Here is a 21,346-nt window from a genome sequence, read left to right on the forward strand (position 1 = left end):
GGCATTTTAGGAGGTTCTCGTTTTATAATGTCTGGTAAATTTTTCTTATTTTTATTTTATAGATAGAAGGATAGATAGATAGATAGATAGATAGATAGATAGATAGATAATGTTCTCTTTAAATTTTGTACATCTTTTTCATATATATTATGGCTTCCAGATTGTGATTTCATTGTTTTCCTGAATGTGTGAACCATCTAAATCTGTTCTTTGTGCCTTTTTCTTGTACACTTTTCCTTCTGTCTGTTTTCACTATACTGATCTGTTAGTTTTTGTTTTATCTTCTTGCATGGCTTGAATATGCTTGGCCTAGGTAGTGGTATTATTTTGAGGTGTTTCCTTGTACCTTGGAATAGGTATGGCCTTGTTGGAGGAAAATGGGTCACTCTGGGCATGGGCTTTAAGACCCTTGTCCTAGCTGCTTGGAAACCAGTCTTTTCCTAGCTGCTTTTAGAATAAGAGGTGAAACTCTAAGCTCCTCCAGCCCCGAGTCTGCCTTGCTGGATGGTGCCATGCTTCTGCCTCGGTAATAATAGGCTGGACTCTGAACCTGTAAGACAGCCCCAGTTAAATGTTGTTCTTTGTAAACGTTGCCTTGGTCTTGGTGTCTGTTCTCAGCAGTAAAACCAAAAGGCACTTATTATGTTTTACTATATTATTGTCACTTAGAAGCTTTTTGTACACCCCCATGGAGAGTCAGAAATCCATGCATCCAGATACCAGGGAAAGTAAGAGTCAACCAGAAAGATTAGAGTGAGAGAGAACTGGTCTGGGAACATTACAGTAGGAAAACAATATATTTTCAGTGACAAAAACAATAACCAATGTAATTTCTTACTTCTTATTGACATAAACATTCGTTTTCATATTAGAGCCAGTATTATTTCATCACTAGACAATAATCCACTTCATTTGCAATATCATTAGTGCTTCCCTTGGAGCACTATTTCAATATTAAACCAAAGGAAAATAGAACACATCGAAGGCAAAACCTTAAACATGTTCAGTGTTACTATTTTCAAATCTGGAAAAGTAGGCTCTGTTTTTGCTTTTATAGCTTCACTGTCCTATAATTCGCCTTCCTTTCCTGAAGCACCCATTCTTTCTGTACTCACAGTACGCTTGCCTGAACCTGTTTATTCTATTATTGCTGCAGATGCTGCTCAATACATAATACAATGTACATAAAATGTTTCTTCCTATCAATTTTCTCTAAAAGTGGCTTTTGTGTTACAAATTTATAACTGCAAATGCATGGATAATCAGATTTTAGTATTTCTGTAAAATAGAATAAAAAGCCACTCAACAATGAAAAGGAAATAATATCTATTCTCACACATGTCACAGTGAGTGAGAATTTCAAAAAGAAAAAGAATATTACTATATGATTTTTTATGTGAAATTTTAAAACAAATACAAATTATGTTTTGGAGAACAATCACAAAACAGTGGACTTGGAAAAAGTATTTGAAACATAAACTGAAAATGGTGAACATCCAACCCATTGAAATTTTGTGGAATGCATATAGCCATATGAGCCATTTAAAAGTAGATAAATTACATTCAATACATATTTGATAAAGCATTTAAAATTTAAATTATAAATAGCTATTAAATTTTGCATTGTATTGGTAACTTTTTACTTTTTTGCTTTAGAAGCTGGACAGTCTATATTCTGTATGTTTAGTATAGTTGAAAATGAGAAATTTCATGGAACAAAGTCATCAGAAGAAAAGAGTGTTACAAATACCAAAGGCAAAAAGCATAGAATATACTCTCTCATTTCAATTAAAGTTATTCTTATGAACTCATTTTAAATACACACATAATCACACCTTCTGTCCTTTCCCTACACACACATATACACACATACACACAAACACATCTGAGAATAAGTTCATGAGTCTTTTCTGGGTTTGCTTACTTTCTGATATAATGAATTACAAGCGTTTGCTCTAAATAGCATCAAAGAATCTTTTTATAGCATGCAGGTTGGAGGACAATCACAGTGCCCCCCTCTTTCTCATTCTGGTGCATCTCACTTGTTCCTCATCAGACAGCATAAGACAATGTCTCAATCTCAGAAAAAAATGTGGGTGGATTTGCTAACAGTTTCTTCATAGCACTGAGATATTTCACCACTCAAGTTTCTTCAATAGTGACATAATCTACTGGAGTGGGAAGCATGCCTAGGATTCATCTATAAAATAACCCAGAGGGAATTTGCAGCAAGATTTGACAGGAGCATTAAGCTCATGTGGCTTGCTGTACCAAAAGTAATAGGTCTGCAAAGTGTGTGTCTTATTCTTGAGTGGAAACTTGTCTGAACTAGTGAATCAGTTTTCAAGTACAGTAAAATTTCTGAACTCACAGCTTATGATCATCTATACCTATTTTTTTTCTAGAGCATTACAGTGAAATAAGCTTAAAACTAGAAAGTAAAGTTTCTAGAGCATATCTCATCTGCAGATTTTGATCAGGAAATGCCATTCCATTTTCTTTTTTAATATGCTCGCTCCCTCTATCTCTGTCTCTCTCTCTGTCTCTCTCTCTCCCTCTCTCTCTCTCTCTCTCTCTCTCACTCCCTCCCTCTCTCTCCCTCTCTCTTTCTCTCTCTCTCTCTCTCTCCCTTTCTCTCTCCCTCTCTGTCTAACACATGACACTTCACAAATGTGGAGTGCTGTCTGAGACAATTATTTTTTCTTTTTATTATGTGAGTTCCAAAGATATAAATGAGGTTTTCAGTTTTAACAAACAACACCTCTTACCTTCTGAGGCATCTTGCTGGACACAATTTTACGTTTTTCAGGAAATGACAAATCCATTCCTAATAAAGGCTCAAAGGAATGAATGAAGGACAAAGAATGCCAGTAATGAATCTTAGCCAAAACATATTTGGAATTACCAATTAGAAAATGTCACTTTTTTTTAATCATAAAGAACACATTACTTTTGCCTGCACTCTTGTTACATTTAAAGTACCTGAATACACAGTAGGATTGAGGATGAAGTAAATCATCTTAAATGATCTCAAGTCATATCATTAAGTTGGATTCCAGTTCTGAAAAAAAAAATCCCTTTACGGTCAAGAGAAATTTAAAGAAATATATCACTATGGGATTCATTTTGATTTTTTTAGACAGATTTCATCTTTCTTGTTTCTCTCTCCATTTTTCTTCATCATCTCTCATATCTTCTTGACTCCTCCTATCTCAATATTCTGCTTTACACTGTAAGTTCATGTATCACCGCACCTTATTTATTTCTCCTGTTCCTACATGGAAACTAGATAAATTTTACAGTCTACACTCAACCTCATATATCTGTACTTGCCAATAAAGGTAATTAGGATCTATATGTGAGAGAGAATAATTGATTTTATTCAATACTGAGCCAATCAGCTCAGTTGACAAGGTAATTGCATGACTACATTTTTTGCAAATTTAATAATTTTAATAATTTGCTTAATGACAAACTAAAATTCTAATGCGTATATGCCACATTATCATTTTTCTCCTGTTAGAGATTTAGAAAGGTACAATTTCATTGGTACTGTGGACAGTGCAGCAGTAACCAGGAAATTGAATGTCTCTCTATGGAAGGATATAGGTTAGCATTTATTGATGCCACTGTGAGAGTGGCATACTTCAGTCTTAGGGCTGTTCTGTTTTCACTTTCTGGGAAATTTGCATTCTCATTTCTGTAATGAAGATATGTTAGTGGTTTGTACTAATCTGCAATCTTTTGAAGAATGAATAAAAATGTACCTTTCCCGACGGCTTCTCAGGTATTTGTTGTGATTTAATTTAGGAACATAGTCATTTCACACTAGAGAAGGACTAGTATAAAAAACAATTTTCATGTATCCTCAAATATTATACAGTATCTTGGGTTACTCTATCCAAGCAAATGAAAAACTTGTATGATAAATTTTCAAATAATTGAAGAAAGTAGCAGAAGAGGCAAAGATTTCCTAGGCTTTTGGATTGGAAGGAATAACATAGTAAAAACGGCCAGTCTAAAGGGCCAATAAATATCTTCAACAAAATTATTGAGAAAAAATTCCCTAACCTAAAGAACGAGATGCTCATAAACATACAAGAAGCCTACAGAACACCAAATAGAATAGACCAGAAAAGAAATACCTACCTTCACATAATAATCAAAACATCAAATGCACAAAAAAAAAAGAAAAAAAACCTAAAAGCAGTAAGGGAAAAATGTCAAATAACATACAAAGGCAGACCTATAAGAATTACACCAGACTTCTCACCAGAGACTATCAAAGCCAGAAAAGCCTGGACTGACATCATACAGACACTAAGAAAACACAAATGTCAGCCAGTCTACCATACCCAGCAAAACTCTCAATCACTATAGATGGTGAAAGTAAGATGTTCCATGACAAAACCAAATTTGCACAATATCTTCACACAAACCCAGAACTTCAAAGGATAATTGGTGGTAAACGCCAACACAAGGTGGGAAACCACAACCTAGACATAGCAAGGAAGTAATCTTCCAACAACCCCAAAAGAAGATAGCTATACAAACATAATTCTACCTCTAATAACAAAAATAACAGGAAGCCACAATCATTTTTCCTTAATATCTCTTAACATCAATGGACTCAACTCTCCAATAAAAAGATGCAGACTATCAGACTGGATACACAAACAGGACCCAGAATTTTGCTGCATACAGTAAACGCACCTCAGTGACAAAGACAGACACTACATCAGAGTAAAAGGATGGAAAAAAAAATTCCAAACAAATGGTTCCAAGAAACAAGTTGGAGTAGTCATTCTAATATCAGATAAAATCTACTTTCAACCAAAAGTAATCATAAAAGACAAGGAAGGACATTTCATACTCATCAAAGGAAAATCTACCAAGGTGAACTCTCAATGCTGAACATCTATTCTCCAATTACAAGGGCACCTACATACATAAAAGAAACTTTAGTAAAGATAAAAACACACATTACACCTCACACAAAAAAAGAGTGGGATTTCAACACCGCAAGATCAGCAGTGAACAGATCGTGGAAACAGAAACTAAACCGATACACTTTGAAATTAAGAGAATTTATGAACCAAATGGATTTAACAGATATCTATAGAACATTTCATCCTAGAACAAAAGAATATATCTTTTTCTCACCACCTCATGGTACCTTCTCCAAAATAGACCATATAATTGGTAACAAAACAGGTCTCTACAGATACAAAAAGATTGAAATAATCCCTTGCATCCTATCATATCACCACGGACTAAGGCTGGTCTTCAATAATGACAAAACCAATGGAGAACCCACTTGCACATGGAAACTGAATAACTCTCTACTCAATGATGACTTGGTCAAGGCAGAAATAAAGAAAGAAATTAAAGACTTTTTAGAAATTAATGAAATTTAGGATACATCATACCAAAACTTGTGGGACTCCATGAAGGTTGTGCTAAGAGGAAAACTCATAGCTCTAAGTGCCTACAAAAAGAAACTAGAGAGAGCATACACTAACAACTTGACAGCCCAACTAAAAACTCTAGAACAAAAAGAAGCAAATACACTCAAAAGGAGTAGATGGCAAGAAATAATCAAACTCAGGGCTGAAATCAACCAAAAAGAAACAGAAAGAGCAATACAAATTAGCAACAAACCAGGAGCTGGTTCTTTGAGAAAATGAACAAGATAGATAAACCCTTAGCCAGATTAACCAGAGGGCACAGAGACAGTATACAAATAAATAAAATCAGAACTGAAAAGAAAGACATAACGACAAAAAATGAGGAAACCAGATCCTACTACAAAGGCCTATACTCAACAAAGCTGGAAAACCTGGATGAGATGGACAACTTCCAAGACAGATACCAGGTACCAAAGTTAAATCAGGAGCAAATAAACCATCTAAACAGTCACATAACCCCTAAGGAAATAGCAGCAGGAATTAAAAGTCTCCCCATCAAAAAGAGCCCAGGTCCAGATGGTTTTAGTACAGAATTCTATCAGACCTTCAAGGAAGACCTAATACCAATTCTGTTCAAATTATTCCACAAAATAAAAACAGAAGGAACACTACCCAATTCGTTCTATGAAGCTACAATTACACTCATACCCAAACCTCACAAAGATCCAACAAAGAAAGAGAACTTCAGACCAATCTCCCTTATGAACATTGATGCAAAAATACTCAAAAAAATTCTAGCAAACAGAATCCAAGAATGCATCAAAACAATCATCCATCATGATCAAGTAGGTTTTATCCCAGGAATGCAGGGATGTTTCAATATTCAGAAATCGATCAATGTAATCCACTATATAAACAAACTCAAAGGAAAAAAGTCACACATGATCATCTCACTAGATGTTCAGAAAGCATTTGACAAAATTCAACATCCCTTCATGATAAAAGTCTTGGAAAGATCAGGAATTCAAGGCCCATACCTATACATAGTAAAAGCAATATACAGCAAAACAGTAGCCAACATCAAACTAAATGGAGAGAAACTTGAAGCAATCCCACTAAGATCAGGGACTAGACGCGGCTGCCCACACTCTTCCTACCTATTCAATAAAGTACTGGAAGTCCTAGACAGAGCAATTAGACAAAAAAGAAGTCAAAGGAATACAAATAGGAAAGGAAGAAGGCAAAATATCACTATTTGCAGATGATATGATAGTATACTTAAGTGAACCAAAAACTTCCACCAGTGAACTCCAAAACCTGATAAACAACTTCAGCAATTTAGCTGGTTATAAAATCAACTCAAAAAAATCAGTAGCCTTCCTCTACATGAAAGATAAACAGACAAAAAAGTAATTAGGGAAATAACACCCTTCACAATAGTCACAAATATTATACAATACCTTGGTGTGAATTTAACCAAGCAAGTAAAAGACCTGTATGACAAGAACTTCAATCCTCTGAAGAAAGCAATCAAAGAAGATCTCAGAAGATGGAAAGATCTCCCATGCTCATGGATTGGCAGGATTAATATAGTAAAAATGGACATCTTGCCAAAAGCAATATACATATTAGATGCAATCCCCATTAAAATACCAACTCAATTCTTCACAGAGTTAGAAAAGGAAATCCTCAAATTCATTTGGAATAACAAAAAACCCAGGATAGTGAAAACTACTCTCAACAGTAAAAGAACTTCTAGAGGAATCACAATCCTTGACCTCAAGCTGACTACAGAGCAATAGTAATAAAAACTGCATGGTATTGGCACAGTAACAAACAGGAAGATCAATGGAATAGAATTGAAGACCCAGAAATGAACCCACACACCTATCTTCACTTGATCTTTGACAAAGGAGCTAAAACCATCCAGTGGAAAAAGGACAGAATTTTCAACAAATGGTGCTGGTTCAACTTGAGGACAACATGTAGAAGAATGAAAATTTATCCATTCTTATCTCCTTGTACAAAGTTCAAGTCTAAGTGGACAAAGGGCATACACATAAAACCAGATACACTGAAACTAATAGAAGAGAAGGGGGGAAGATCCTAGAACACTTGGGCACAGGGGAAAAGTTCCTGAACAGAACTCCAATGGCATATGCTCTAAGATCAAGAATTGACAAATGGGACTTCATAAAATTGCAAAGTTTCTGTAAGGCAAAGGACACTGTCAATAGGACAAAATGGCAACCAACAAATTGGGAAAAGATCTTTTCCAATCCTACATCTGATAGAGGGCTAATATCCAATATATACTCAGAACTCAAGAAATTTGACTCCAGACAACCAAATAACCCTAATAAAAAATGGGGTATAGAGCTTAACAAAGAATTTTCAACTGAGGAAACTCGAATGGTCAAGAAGCACCTAAAGAAATGTTCAGTATCCTTAGTCATCAGCAAAATGCAAATCAAAACAATCTTGAGATTCCATCTCACACCAGTCAGAATGGCTAAAACTAAAACCTCAGGTGATAGTAGATGCTGGCCAGGGTGTGGAGAAAGAGGAACACTCCTCCATTGTAGATGGGACTGCAAGATGGTGAAACCACTTTGGAAACCAGTTTGGCAGTTCCTCAGAAATTTGGACATAGTATTACCTGAGGACCCATCTATACAACTCCTGGGCATATACCCAGAAGATGCTCTAACATATAACAAGGACATATGCTCAACTATGTTCATAGCAGCCTTATTTATAATAGCCAGAAACTGGAAAGAACCCAGATGTCTTTCAACTGAGGAATGAATACAAAAAGTATGGTACAGTTACACAATGGAGTATTACTCAGCTATTAAAAGCAATGAATTCGAGGAATTCTTAGGTAAATGGATGGAACTAGAAAATATCATCTTGAGTAAGGTAACCCAATCACAAAAGAACAAACATGGTATTCACTCACTGATTATTAGATATTAGCCCAGAACCTTGGAATACCCAAGATTCAACACACAGGCCACATGAAACTCATGAAGAAGGAAGACCAAGTCGGGGTGCTTTGGTCCTTCTTAGAAGGAATAACAAAATACTCAAGGGAGAAAATATGGAGACAAATTGAGGGACAGAAACTGAAGGAGGGGCTGTCTGGACACCATTCCACCTGTGTATCCATCACATGAGCAGTCACCAAAGGTAGATGCTGATGTGGAAGTCAGGAAGTACATGCTGACAAGAGCCTGATATAGATATCTCCTTAGAGCTCTGCAAGAGTCTGACATATTCAGAGGCAGATGCTCACAGCTAGCCACTGAACTGATCATGGGGTTCCCAATGGGAGAGTTAAAGTGAAAACTGTAGGAGCTAAAAGGGTTTGCGGCCCCATGAGGAGAGCAACAATACCAACCAACCAAAGCTCCCAGGGTCTAAACCACCAGCCTGGGAGCACTTAGGGAGGGATCCATGGCTCCAGCTGTATATGTAAGTGTGGAGGGCCCTGCTGGGCATAGGTGGGATAAGAGATTTTTGGTCTCATGAAGGCTTGATGCCCCAGTGGGTGGGAATTTGAGGTTGGGGAGATGGGAGTGGGCGAGTAGGTAGGGGCACATCCACAGAGAAGCAGGAGGAAGGGTGAGGGGATAGGGGGATCCTGGGCGAGGGTTGGAATGGGGTAAAGGGATAACATATGAAATGTAAAGAAAACATCCAATAAAAAAAAGAATACAAAAAAATCAGGGGGATGAGGACACCAAACAAATAAATAAGCAAAGAACCCAAAACAGCACAAACCAAAAGCCAAAACCAAAACAAGCATCTAAAACTCCACACCAAACCAAACTAAGCCAACTACCCAAACAGCAACCCAAAACATGACCTTCTAAATCAATATGGGCAAAGTTCAGATGAACTAACAAAAACTGAAGCAGCAAAAACAGGTTCTAGGCAAGGTTATCTCTGTACATTGTGGCTTACATTACAGCTTACTATTTTCACAGGATTCCTGAGTATGCAAGTAAGTGGGTTACTGAGTTTTGTCTTTTCTTTGGGCTCCTTTTCTTCTGGGGGTTTGTCTTGTTCAATTTTAATTGATAGTTTTTCTTTCATCTTATATTTTATTCTGTTTTGTTTTTAAAATTAAATAAAGTATGTTTGAATGAGTGAAAATCTAGCTACTAGGAGAAAGGTTCAAAACTGAACGATAACTTATACCCACTAGAGTAAGGACAACCAGTTTTCTCTAATAGAGCAACACCAATTCTATCAACTAGTTGAGGACAGGCCTCCTGTTCAGGGGTAGTTGACAAGCATTTAATTAGTCTCCATGAATTATTTGTATACTTTTATATTGTTACAGTTTGGTGAGTTTTAGCTTTTGGAAGTGCTGTTTTAATTTTTGCTGTTATTGTTATTGTTGTCGTTTTGGGGGTTATTGTTATATTGGGTTTGGTTTACTTTTAAGAAACAACTTAAAGTTGTATAAGTAAGGAGTCATAATGGATCTGGAAGGACTTGGAGGAAGAGATGTAGGGCATAAAAAATACTCTAAGACTCTCTAGACCCCGTAGGGCTTGATCACATATGAACTCACAGAGACTAGCAACATGCATAGGACCTGGATTCAGTCCTAGAACTGAAGGAAGTGGACTCATAATTTCTATCCTGAATGCAGAAGCTATCATCAGTTGATAGCCACTTATATATGAAGTACTATTTTTTCCAAGAGGTCTGTTAATGGGAGAAACTAACCATTCTTTGCGGTAGCCTCTCTGATCAATTGCAGATAGTCAACACAAAAGGAACTCAACAGCATCTTTGGAAGTTCTTCATCTCATAATGTTCAGTCAGGATGTCTTATGCTTTCTCTTTGTTGTTGTTTCTACCTTATATGTCCTTTGTGTATTTATTATGGCTTCCAGTTTTGGTATACTAGGAGGAAGGAGGGAATTCCTGAGCATGAAAACATGTGTGCCTCTGCAATAAACTGTATTTCTCTCCTTTTTCTTTTGCTCTTTTACTTTGTTTGTTGTGTTATGCTTTATTGTTTTGGTTTATTGTATTTTATTTTTATATTATTATTTATTAGATGCTTTTTTTTTGTTTTAACAAGAAACAGAAAAGGTGTCAATCATAAATGATGGGAGATGGAGAAGAACTTGGAGAATAATGAAAAGCAAAATCTTAATCAGAATATATGGTATGAAAAAAAATTTCAACAAAATAAAATAATAAAAAACTCAATGCTTATATATACAGGGATATTGGAAAGCATTGTGTGAAATACAAGTGGACATTCTAACTTTTTGTATACCACTCAGTATGTTGTAGTAATTTAACTGTCTACAAATGAGTAACATAATACCATCACCATAAGACATTTAAAAAGCAAGATAATTTATGGCACCAAAGAAGAAAAGGTACATTAGTTGAGTATATTTTGAGCAAATTCAGAAAACGTGGAATAACAGTCTAAAACACTTAGAGATGCACTTGCCTCTTTAAAATTTAAACTATGCTACATTTTTTTAATTGCTTTATAGTTATATTAGTTTTAATCAGTAAAGGAATGACAATCTTAATAGTATTCTCTTCAAATTACATGAAGATTTTATGACAAGCTGCAGAGATTTGTCAATTTGTCAGTATGTGTTTATATTGTAGAACATGTATAGAAGTAAAAGTTTAATATGATGAGATGAGAGAACTGAGTTAATTTGTCCAACAAATCTGATCATCTAACAATGTATAGAAAAGTCTAATAAGATGGGATTTTTGGCAAAATATTTTAATTGACATTTTACATATAACTTGTTACTAAATCAAGGAAATGGCCTCTTCCCTTTATTACTTTATTATGAAAGTCCCTAGGATGAATTTAGCTATAAATGTCAAAGAAGTATGGGTCAGCCAAAATAATGCCATGAAGTCATGGATAAAATGTTAATCAAGCCATTTTATCATGAAGATGTGTGCTGACTGAAAGAATATATGACAATAATATAAGAAAGTTAGCTGTTCAGTAGAAATAATGAGATTTCTATGTAGAAAATTTGCCATAATCATAACAAAATAGAGACAACCCGTCATCCCATCTCAGCATAAGGGGAAGAAAGCTTAAATATTGAAGATGAGGGCAAGGTACAGATAAAAGATAAACAATATTTAATGGCTTTTCAAATTTTCATATTGAAAGATACTACTCTAACACTTTTCCAGAAACAGACAAGTGCTCGCACACACACACACACACACACACATACACACACAAACACACACACACACATGCACACCATAAAAAATGAGTTAACAGTTAAATTACCAATTAAATTCCCATATAATGGGCCAAAATATCCTTACTAGAAATTAGGCAAATAAAACTTAATCCTAGTAATGATTCTATTCTTCTTCTTTCCAATGAGTTTTCCCGAATCTCTCAAACTTTACAAGTATTTCCAATGTACTCTAAACTGTAATCTTATTGGTGTAGATTACATTTACTTGAGTCATAGAATTTGGAAAATAGTAATCTGTTATGAACCTCGAAGGCTAATCTCTACTGGATAACTTTCATACTGCTGGAAGGTGCTTATCGCCTTAAGGGAAGAGGAAAAATGATCAGCACTAATCACTGGTTTGACAAGACCTGCACATTGGTGAAATAATGATATGCATGCCATGAATGTAACCATCTATTTTCCAATTGAATTTCAGGACAACTCTTCACAATGAAACGTTTACCTGACACTGTTATTGGGCCAAGAATCTGTACATACACAGGACACTGTCCCTGAGGTAAAAATTACAACTATTAATCTTTTAAATGGGCATTAAACCAACTGCTATATTTCCCATTATAGCATAATTTATTTCTCAACTTCTCAAAGAACCATATTTATTGATTGACTGACAGATTTTTGTTTACGGAAGTAGATGATGATTAACACAGAGAGAGACCTGAAACTAGTCAATATGAGAAGAATAATGGAATGAAAAATACATACCCTAAATGGAACATCTATATTACAATCACTTCTCTGAAGCCTTTCACAGATTGTCAGTAGAAGAAGGGACAGAAAAATTTTATAAGTCAAGATGTCTAGAAGAAAGTCATGCCTTCTATAGACAACAGAGAATTTTCACATATAAATTCACAAATGTTGTAATAGCACATTCAAGATATAGAAATTTAAAGTTAGACAAAATCTCAGTATAAAAAAATTATCATGAAGTCCACCTGTAATTGTGAAGGTATTGGCAATTTATATCTTTTTAGAGAGGGAAAAAATATTCTCTTTAAGTGTGTACTGTCTGGAGACAGGCCTCATTCCAGGGAAGTCCATACATCCAAAAACTATGAGTCAAAAAAATTGTACTTGATATGTTTTTAAAAGTGAACACAAACTTAAATGGGTAGAAAATGGAGTGGATCTGTGATGAGATGTGAATATGTCAAGATACATTACATAAAATTCTGAAAGAACTAACCAACTATTAGAGCAAAATAAAATAGCAATAAAGAAAATAGGCAGATAATACACTGCTGAATATCACAACCCACTTTGAACAGATAAAATGTTTAATCTGATATGTGAATCTGATGAAATCCTGATAATCATACAAATCAAAGGCCTGTACAATTTTAGGTCTTAGTGTTTTTCTTTTTATAACCAAGTAAATTTGTGTTTAATAGTTCTGTTTAAATGAAATAAATATTATCATGGTAGAAATTATTATTTAATAAATGAATGATATCATATATATATATATATATATATATATATATATATATCCCTTATTTTCTATTACTCTTTTAAACTGGCATTAAACCAACTGCCATATTTTCTATTATAGCAATAAATTAATTTATTTCCCAACTTTCTACATTTATTATATTTCCAAGTCATTGATTAGATTGCCAAGAAGTATTGTCAACTTTACTCCCAATTCTGCTGCAGTCCATTCTCAAACACTTCATGTGTGCAAGTGCAGAAGCAGATAGATTTAATTTTGCCTTAACAATCACGTCCTCAGTAATACTTATGAAGTATCTGATAACATTACCTTGGTGAAGCATAATGATTTATTTTTTCTTACTTCCGTAATATTTGTATTATATCATAATATAAATTTTACTAATACATTTTTCTTTTTAAATATCCTTCGATTTCTATTTTTTAGTAATAAAGTTATTTATTTAAATACTGTCTTCTTTAGTGTTTCCATTGCTGTGAATAGGTACTATGACCAAGGCAAATATTGGTCCTTTATAGGACAACCATTAATTGGGGCAAGATTACAGGTTCAGAGGTTCAGTCTATTCTCGTAAGGCAGGGGCATGGCAACTACCAGGCAGGCATGACACAGGAGTTGCTGAGAGTTCTGCATCTTGATCCAACTGCATCCAGGAAAAAAATAACTTCTCCACACTGTATGGAGCTTCAAAACCCACCCAAACAGTGACACACTTCTTCTTACAAGGACACATTTCCTAACAGTACCACTCCCTATGAGCCAAGCATATTCAAACCATCTAGATCACAGCTTCCTCTCTCCCTTCTCCTCCTAGTTCTTCCCTCTTAGCTCCCCCAACTCCCATCCACCCTTCCTTCCTTCCTTCCTTCCTTCCTTCCTTCCTTCCTTCCTTCCTTTCTTCCTTCCTTTCTTGTCAGATAAGGGGAGGCCTTCCATGATTATCAATCATACCTACAGATGGTCAAGATCATTCCCCTACATGCTTTCTGATTGGAGATTCAGTTTCTTTGAGTTCCTATAAGCTTAGTTGAGCTTAGTTCATTTTGTAGGTTTACTTGTGGTGTCCTTAAGCATTTGTTATCTAAATATAAATCATATTTCACCAAAACAATACTTCTCAAATCAAAACACTGAAATTATCTCATTAAAAATAACTTAGAAAATTTTATAGAAAGTATGCAATCTTTAAGATGTTTTTATTGTTCATCTTATTCAAATATTTATAGATATGAAAAATATATATAATAAATGTATACTGTTGATGCTTCATGAAAGGTAAGTTTTGGGAAAATATCACTATGGTCTCCCTATATTTCCACCTTTTCTTTTATGTTGAATGAAAAATATAAACTGATATTAAAAATAATAAAAATGTTATTCACTTTAATTTTAAGGGCTGTAATAAAATATGACTTACTAGACTGGCCTCATTTTTATTATATTTATTGTGTTTGTCATGGGAAATATTAAAAAATGCACCATCCCACGTTATACCCAGCTACTCTCAGGCCCCAGCAGCCCCACTGCCTCTATGCAGAGACTAATAGTGGTTCTCTTGCTGTGGATTCTGCTCACATTCCCAGTCATCCACCGCCTGTGGTCAGCCATCACAAATCTCAGTAACCTGGTAAAATTAAAACTCTAGAGACTTATAATTTGTAAGTCAGATTTCTGTCAGTAAATTTTCACCCCACAATACATTCACACAATTTCCACAGAGCCAATTGATATTAATATAAGTTGCCCATCTAGATAAGAGAAGTTGTCCTGTAATTATTCATTCCTTTTAGGATACTCATAGCTGCCTGTAACTATTTAAAGCCATGCAAAATCTGAATCATATTTCTCTTCCTCCATCTTCCTTTCTTCCCCTCTCCTCTCTTCCTGTCCCTGTCCCTGAAACTCTTAGCTCTGCTTCCCTTTTCCCTGTCCAGTCACAGGCTTCTTGTTGTATTAATATTTAAATTAATTGAGTAAAATTCTGTTAGAGTTGTTGGTCATGATTTCTATCATTACCATTGAACATTCACTTTATTCATTGGACCATACAGTTAAATAGCTGATGTCCTTTCCCACTCAGAAAGAAGAAAGTAATCAAACATACATCACTCAACAATTCCTAGATAAACTCTGAAAGTCAGTGATACAAACATATATAACAAATACACATTTTCCCCCTACAGAAATGCTTACCTGAAATTACTGAATTCTGCTAAATTCTCTGATTCCTAAGGACTAAAATATAATCTCTAGAAAGCTTCTCCTTAATTATTTTTAAAGATTATATGTGCATTTTATAAGAAACTAGATTTTTCTTTCAAGTCAACAAACATCATTTTACTTGATTTTTCAAGTCTCCTGTTGTTGCTCTTATAGTTGTATATATTTTCAGAACCACATATTTTCTGCTTTTATTGCAAAGTTGCCACTAAGTCCCTATTTAACCTATAATTAATACTCTATAATCTATTTTATGTGCACTGATAATTTTTTTCATTATGCTTCTTCTTGCAAAGTCACTCCACTGAAGAACACTAATTTTCCCTCATCCAGTAGAAGTTGATTTTCAAATATATTCTTGGATCCAGGTGTGACTCTCTGGTCATTTCTTCTGGCTGGGTAGGGATGAAGAGGATCTTTGAGAAGAAAGGGTACAGGGAAGTATATGTTAAAATCATACTGTTTGAAGCACTCAAAAATGAATCTTCTAAATAAAAAAAAGTGTAAGAATAGAGTTAGTATTAGATTAGGTGTATATGCATTGAAAAGGCTTTAATTGATTAGATGTAAATGACAGGTGAAATCTTAGTTATGGTAGAAGAAAAACATGATTTGGACAAGGTAAAAGGTTTTAAGCAGTATGTTTATAGAAACATTACACACAGGAGCCAGGGTGATTGTTCATAGCTTAAAAGCATTGTGTCCTTTCCAGATGACCTGGCTTCACTCCCAATATCCATATGGAGGATAACAGCTCTCTGTGACACCTTTGTCACACGTTTACCATTTTCTTATGGCCTCCACTGGCACTGTATCCATGTGGTACACAGATTCACCTGCAGGTAAAACACTCATACACATATACTCAAATGAATAGATTTCAAAGTTTGAAATAAGAAAAAAATATGGTTAATACTGAAAGGTGTTATTTACTTAGTGAAAATGTATTTTTATAATATATTCAAGTGGACACTTGATTCTTATTATATAGAGTATAGTAAAAAAAACATTAAATATAACAAAAACATCAAAAAATCAGCACAAGTGTCTATTTAGTAATTTATTCAGTGTCTATCATCAATCTAGCCAAAAAGATTTGGTTAACTAATGTATGGGCTATACCTTGACCTAACTAGAAAGCTATTTTTTATTACAAGAAGCTCTAAAAGTTACTATTAGAACACTTTGTTGTTGCAAATTATTTGTGTATGGCCAGGAGTATTGTATTTATACATGCTTGCAAAACTACATTAAACAACACAATTAAATATCCTTCTAATATTGGACAAGTAATACCATAAATTTTAAATAAAAGTTAATTCAGATAAATAAGAATTCTTAAATGAGTATATGTAAATGCTAGATGGAATACCATATTATATAAAACAATAGCTTCTTTATACATATATAAATATCTTATATTAATTTCAGGGACAATACTGGGCTCTTTGAATCTAACTTGATATAAAATCCTAATAAAATAAAGTGGGAAAGGGATTATATTTCTTAAAATTTAGAAACTCTAGGTCCAGGTTTATAAATTAGTTATAGATTAAGAGGGATAATTTTATTTAAGATAAGATCATTTATTTGCTTATTCCCAGGATAATATTGCTAGTGTCACCATTACATTTCATAATAAGACTGTGAATTTTGAGTAATCTATTTGAAATAAAGTTCTATATTTCCATTATGGCCAGACTTTAAAAATATGTCATTAATCTTATGAGAATATAATGTAGTTATACCATTTCCTCTCACCCTTCCAAAGCTTCCTATATACCCCTTCCTGAACTATTTCAAATTTTATGACCTCTTTCTTCATTAATTTTGGTTACATGTCTATGTGTGTACATATAACAAACATATTCCTCAATACTACTTGCTAATCTGTATGTTACTTTTATTTATGTTTTTAGAATTCTTTCTCTCCTCTCTCAGAATTCTTTAGTTGACTGTAGTTCTTTATATAATGCTAAGACCCATAATTTTCCCCATCCGCTTTATTTTTGTTGTTGTTCTCATTCAATTCACCATTAGGCGGTCATATTAGTTAGGCTTTGTGGGAGTATTTTCTGACATTGCTAGGAGTCACAATCTCATAGGAATCTCCATCATCCTTTGCTTCTTATAATCTTAAAAGCCAAAGATTTCAAAATTGTCTGATAAGGGAATGATTGAAGTGATTGAGTACCAATAAATAAAATCAGGGAAAGAGATGCATTTATGGACTTTATTTAAAATTACTAGGAATGCAAAGGAAAGCATTTTTCCTTTATTTAAGTGCACATAAAATTGAATGAAGCAGTATAACAATTTTGGTTTAAATCACTAAAAGAAGCTATTTGGGCAACTTTAAATTTCATGAACCATGTTCATTGACAGTAAGGTCAGTCCATTACAGTTAGTGTTCTGATTCACTTCCTGCTCTATTGGTGATCAAGCTCTAGTTCTCCTTCTGACTTCCTTCCTCGTAACTATAGTCACACATAGCAGAATTCATCTTCATCACCTCCTTCTCCAGAAGGCTTCGCTGGTTTCAATTGCATGACAGATCAAATTGTAATCTTTAGATGTGTTTGTGTCAAAAGTATATTGAGTCTATTCTTTGTCTGAGACAATTATTAATGATAATGGAATTATGGTATACTGACTGATATCTATTTCTAGCAATGAGAAACTTAAAGGAATTGTTCAAAAATAACTCACAGATATCTTTACACATATCATTTGACCACTTTGGAGCCCATAGAAAACTTTAAAATATATTTGCACTACATAGTGTTCTGCAGTCACTGTAAGAGTCTATCTTGCTTGTTTTATTCCTGGTGGTTCACCTTATGTCTTGTGTACAATCAAATATTTGCTGCATGCATAAATAAATGAATGATCACCTCACAACCCTATGATTATTACAGATTCAAAGGACAGAGACCATAAATATTTTAAAGGTTTAAAGTCCTGTAAGAAAAATTAAGAAGATGAAAAATTAATATTATTGTTCACATTTGAATTTCAACTGTTAAGAAAGATGAAATCATGCAACTCTGCAGCTTTCCTGACATAAAGAAGAAAATATCTTTCAGCAAGCTTTCTTATCCTCTGGGTTTTACTATTTTTCTGTGATGGTACATAGCCTAATATGTATTGATTGTGTTGTAGATGTATCAATTAGAGGTGATTATCCCTTCTTCAGTGGTTCTCTGCACTTTGGCCATCTGTGTCTTACTTTAACTAAAGTTATAACTATATAATTCTTTGTCATTATCATCATATAGTCACATACAACTAATTAACCCTTTTTAATAATTAAATTCATTTTAGAAATTGAATTTTAACTACATTATTTCCTTATTTCCATTTCCTCTAACCTCACCTATATATTCTCCTTTGTGCTCTCTCAAATTCATACCCTCTTTCCTCTTTAATTTTTTGTTAAACAAAAAAGAGACACACATATACACATAAACACACATTTTTAAATGCCTAAATACTATTTGATCATTTTAATACCCAAATTTCTTCTGTGAGTTTGCATATCTTTGAAATTAGTTATGTGTTCAACTTATTGGGAACATGAAAAGAATACTTGGTAAATACATGCAAAACAAACACTGGGAGAAGTACTGTTAAACTTCTCTCAAAGTGTGTCTGTGCACACTTAAGTGTGGGTTCATATATGTACCATGTACATATGGAGGTCATAGAAAACCTTTCAGAGATTGGATCTATCTTTCTAATCTATGTCTATGTCTATGTTTATATGCACATATATATCAAGGTTAAACTCAGATTAACCTTGTCTGCAACAGTCTTTACAATGTGAGCCGTTTCTAAAGCCCTATTCATGGGTATGGTATCTCTTTAAAACATGGTTGTGAAGAACGGGTTTTTTTTTTTTCTCAAGTACATAAGGATGGCTTCACCTTGGAGATAGTCATGAACTGATTCTCTTGTCATTGCCTCCCAAGTATTAGTTTTGACAATATATCAGCATTCATCAACACATAAGGCCAGATAATAACTTTAGTTGTGCTATACTAAGAAATGAAAAAAGAGTAAACAATCAACACAATGGTTGGTTTCAGATATTTGATTGATTTTCTAGTTCCTCTCATTATTTTATGTATGTGCAGTATTTAAAATTTAGAATACTTATTAAAACTAACTTTAAACACTATTTAAATTATATATATATACATATATATATGTACATATATACATAAATTATTAATATATAACAGCTATACTTTAGAAGTCAAGAACAAACAAAACAGGATCAATATTTGGGATTAAAGTAGTAAAATTTTGATAACAAATCAAATTTTATGTATGTGAAAACTTGTTCTTGAATTAAAATAATGACTCAGGTTGAGAGAAACAATACAGAGTAAGTCTCAAACAAAAATACTAACAATGTGCCAAATTGCTTTCATTCTATTGCATAAAATTTGTTTCTGAAGCTTGCTAATTTTCTATAGTTATCATCAGCATTCAAATTGAACTGACTAAAACGCCTACATACCTAGATAAATAAATTACAACTGAGGCTCTTTGTTTCGTCCTGTTACAGAGACAGCTGGATCTTCTCGTGCAGTGCCAGCCTTGTTCCTGTAGACATGATGGCAAAAGTCAGAGTGAATGAATTTGGCCATATTGAATGCCTAGTTACCAGGGCTACCTTCTGCTCTACATATGACAAAGTGGACATTTTTGCTGTGAATGATCCCTTCATTGACCTTAACTACATGGTCTACATGTTCCAGTATGACTCAACCCATGGCAAATTCAACAGCCCAGTCAATGCTGAGAATGGAAAGCTTGTTATCAATAGTAAGCCTATCATCATCCTCCAAGAGCAAGACTCTACTAACATTAAATGGGGTGATGCTCATGCTGAGTATGTCATGAAATCTACTGGCATTTCACCAATATGGAGAAGGTCGGGGCCCACTTGAAGGGTGAAGCCAAAAGGGACATCTTTTCTCCCGCTTCTGCCAATGACCCCATGTTTATGATGGTTGCAAACAACAAGAAATAGGACAACTTTTTCAACATTGTTAGCAATACATCATACACCACCAACTGCTTAGCCCCCCTTGCCAAGGTCATCCATGAAAACTTCGCATCATGGAAGGGCTCATGACCAATTTCCATGCCATCACTGCCACTCAGACGACTTTGAATGGCTTCTTTGGAAAGCTGTGGCGTGATGGCCATGAGGATACCCATAACATCATCATTGCATCCACTGGTTCTGCCAAGGCTGTGGGCAAGGTCATCGCAGAGCTGAATGGGAACATCACTGGCATGGTCTTCCATATTCCTATCTCCAATATATCTATCTTGAATCTGATATGCTGCCTGGAGAAACCTGCCAAGTATGATGACATCAGGAAAGTGGTAAGCAGGTATCTGAGGGCCCACTAAAGGGCATTCTGGGCTACACCTAGGATTGTTTCCTATGACTTCAGTAATGCCTACTCCTTCACCTTTGATGCTAGGGCTGGCATTGTAAGGCTCATTTCCTGGTATAACAATGAATATGGGTAAAGCAACAAAGTGGTAGACCTCATGTCTTACGTGGCTTCCAAGGAGTAAGAAACATTGGACCACTTACCCCAGCAAGCACATGAAAGAAAGAGAGAGGACCTTGGCTGCTGAGGAGTCCCTGTCCCAAGTTGGCCATCAACATTGAGCATCTTCCTCACAGTTTCCATCCCAGACCTCCATAATAACTGGAGTGGCCCAAAGATCCGTAATATCTTGAATAACATCAATAAAGTTTGCTGCACCAAAATTTGTTAATTGAATAATTTTGGCCCCTAATTAATATTAAATCTTCAAATTTCAACAATTTAATTTGTAATGAGGGAAAACAAATGATCACTATGTTTTTTTATAATTTAATAAGTTGATTGATCTACATTTCATCCTGCTAAAATTTTTCCTTGATTTTCAAGTTCGAGAAT

General features: G+C 34.5%; 1 pseudogene; it reads left to right on the forward strand.

Annotated features, from left to right (window-relative positions):
• The first annotated feature begins 19,996 nt into the window (after positions 1 to 19,996).
• Positions 19,997 to 20,927, forward strand: LOC114617950 (annotated as a pseudogene).
• Positions 20,928 to 21,346: the final 419 nt, after the last annotated feature.

This window comes from Grammomys surdaster, unplaced genomic scaffold, assembly GCF_004785775.1.
Source record: "Grammomys surdaster isolate TR1022 unplaced genomic scaffold, NIH_TR_1.0 139, whole genome shotgun sequence".
Taxonomy (NCBI): domain Eukaryota; kingdom Metazoa; phylum Chordata; class Mammalia; order Rodentia; family Muridae; genus Grammomys; species Grammomys surdaster.